The following is a 3,252-nucleotide window of genomic DNA, read 5'->3' on the forward strand; positions in this document are numbered from 1 at the left end:
ATTCCTCTACAAGAGTGGACACAACAGTCGCAGACTCTTGTGTCTCTGCAAACAACGGAAAAGTTCCCATCTGGAGGGAAGAACTACTGCTTAGATCGAAAATATATGATTCTCCAATATCTGCCATGCTGCTTTGCGTCGTCAGCTGACCGGGGTGTTTGTTTACATTCGTCAGTACGGCTCGAGTACTGTTTTTGCGGGGCCACTTTGGCTTAAGCCAAAGAGCGAAGCCAGGCTTGAGCCTCAGGCCTCACAAAAACGCGCCTTAGTTTTTTGGTGATATTTGAGAATTTTAATGGTGTGTATATATATATATATATATATATATATATATATATATATATACAAAATAAGGCGGTTTTCATTTTAAGGTATGGTCCTATGGTGTATGGTATGGAATGTGCCTCTGAACTGACACTGCAGCTCACCATCCACTTCCTGGGGCAGGGGGGATGGGGAGAGTCTAGAGCTGTTGGCAGGCCCAGGTGGATTCTTCATTCCGGCTCCGATGATTGTTTGGGCTCCTATGTTTCTTCATTTGGGCTCTGATGACTCTTTGTCCAGGCCCTGATGATTCCTTGTCCGGGCAGGTCCTACAGCCAGGCTCGTCGATTCCTCCGAAGGGAAGATGCGTACTCCAGTGTCGACTGCTATGGCAGGTAAATATAAAGATGATAATTTGAATTGTTGTGAGCAGGTGGAGATTGTCAGACGTGAAAGGATTGAACTTGCTGGTGAATCTCTTGAGTGTATGGAAGAGTTTTGTTATTTGGGAGACATGTTGTGTGCTGGAGGTGGAGCTGGAGCTAGCTCTGTGGCTAGGGTGAGAAGTGGTTGGAAGAAGTTCAGGGAGCTCTTGCCTCTCCTGACATTGCGAGGGCTCTCCCTACGTGCTAAGGGGTCTTTGTATGCAGCATGTGTTAGGAGTGTAATGCTGTATGGTAGTGAGACCTGGGCACTGAAGGAGGAAGATATTCGCCGGCTCAGATGTACAGAAATGACAATGAGTAGGTGGATGTGCAGTGCGTCCCTGCGTCCAAGGCCTGGAGGGGCTGGGTTTACGATGGAAGAGTTGAGAGGTAGGATGTTACTGGAGTGTATTGGTGTTGTGATGAGGAGAGGTAGATTGAGGTGGTTTGGACATGTGGAGAGGATGGGGGTGATAATTGGGTGAAGAAGGTGAGAAGTGTTAAAATTGGGGGTGGGGTTATGAGGGGTAGATCGAGAAAGACATGGGACGAGGTCATTAAGTGTGGCCTTAGGGTTAAGGGACTGAACAGGGAGGCTGCAATGGATCGTGCAGCGTGGAGAGCCGCCATTAGGTGACCAAGGCCGACACATGCAAGCATGTTGGAGCCTTTAAAAATGAAATGAAACGAACGAAAACCTCTGTTGTCTGTAGGGGTTAGGTTGTCCACTCAGGAATTTTTTTTAATTGAGGGCATCATATCTGCATAAAAACTCCCAGTGTATGAGTATTTTTTTTTTTTTTTAAATCAGGCACATCATATCTGCATAAAAACTCATGAGTATTTTTTTTAAATCGAGCACATCATATCAGATTATTATCTTCATGTGAGTATTTTGTTTAATGGAGCGCTTCTTATCGGCATAAAAACTCCTTCATATGAGTATTTGTTTTTTTAATCGAGCACTTCATGGCAGCATAAAAGCTCTAGTGTATGAGTATTTTTAATAGAGGGCATCATATCAACATAAAAGCTATCTGTGAGTATTTTTTTTTTAATCGAGCACTTCATATCAGCATAAAAACTCCTGTACAGTACTGTATATGAGTACAGGTATTTCTTTTAATCGAGCACTTTATATCAGCATAAAAACTGAGTATGAGTACTGTATTTTTTTTTTTTTTTTTTTTTTTTTTTTTTGAGTGCCTTGTATGAGCAGGAAGACTAGTACTAATGGGTACTTTTTCATATCAAGCACCACATTTGCACAGGAAAACTCTGAACATATATTTACTGTATTTATACTGGGGACTTTGTGTAAGTGGAATAGCTTATATATGGGTATTTTTTTCATACTGGGTATGTCATGTGAACAGGAAAATAATTAGAAATCGCTATTTTTTCACATCGAACATCTTGCATGCACAGGAAAGCTTTTGCATGTGGATATTTGTTTGTATTGAGCACTTCGTATAAGTGGGAAAGCACCTATGTATGGGCATTGGCATTTTTTCATATTGAGCACCTCATATTAGCAGAAAGACTTTTACATATGGGTATTTTTTCATATTAAGACCTTGTATAAATAGAAAGAGTTTTACGTATGGGTAGTTTTTCATATCAAGCACCTCGTATAAGCAGAACAACTCTTGCGTATGGGTATTATTTCACATCGAGGTCTTGTATTGCCGGAAGACTCTTATGTATGGGTATTTTTTCATATCCAGTGCCTCATATCAACAGGAAAACCATTACATACAGGTATTTCTTTGCACTGAGCGCTGCCGATAAGAGGGAAAGCTTACATACAGACATATTTCATATCGACCACATTGTATAAGCAGGAAGACTCGTACGCGTGGGTATTTTTTTTTCATTGAGTGCTGATACAAGGCACTCAGTGGGAAAAAAAAAAAAAAATGTAAGAGTCATCCTGCTTAAATGAAGTGGCCACTTCTTATGGTATTAGGGCATCTGACGATAGATAGATAGTCTCGTGTCAACAGGAAGGCTACAGGCAGACCCTGAGATAAGATATGCCTAGATGCGATTCACCCACATAGCGATGGGGGTAGAAATACCATCCTACCCCACTGAACGATGGCCAAACCCCGGTATGACTTTTTTTTTTTTTGGATTGATTTATAAACTGCTTTTAGACCTAGAATAATGTGTTTTAGTCACAGTTGGAGTGAACAGTGTCATTTTGGGGTACAGTTTACTAAGTTTGATTTTTTCCAGACATATTTAATGAATTTCAGATTTTATTTTTGGGTTTAGGTGAGGTCTGTCTACCTATCTATCTATTACCAGATGCCTCGATCCCATTCGGGGTGGCCACAAACAAATCACCACGTCGCCCTGTTCCCCGCCATTTCACTGCCCTGCTCCCAACTCACACCCTATGTTTTTAGGCTTAGTTAGCTTGTTTTAAAGTTATTTAGGGTTAAGGTTAGCTAGAAACTTGTTTTTGGACTCATTTGAGTGGGTTTAGGACTTGGTTGAGTGGAAACCCAAGGCACCAAAATGCATCACTATACTGTACTTTACATGTTAAATCTAC

The sequence above is a fragment of the Coenobita brevimanus genome, chromosome 84, assembly GCF_032717465.1.
Source record: "Coenobita brevimanus isolate Jiangsu-jjx chromosome 84, ASM3271746v2, whole genome shotgun sequence".
Lineage (NCBI taxonomy): Eukaryota > Metazoa > Arthropoda > Malacostraca > Decapoda > Coenobitidae > Coenobita > Coenobita brevimanus.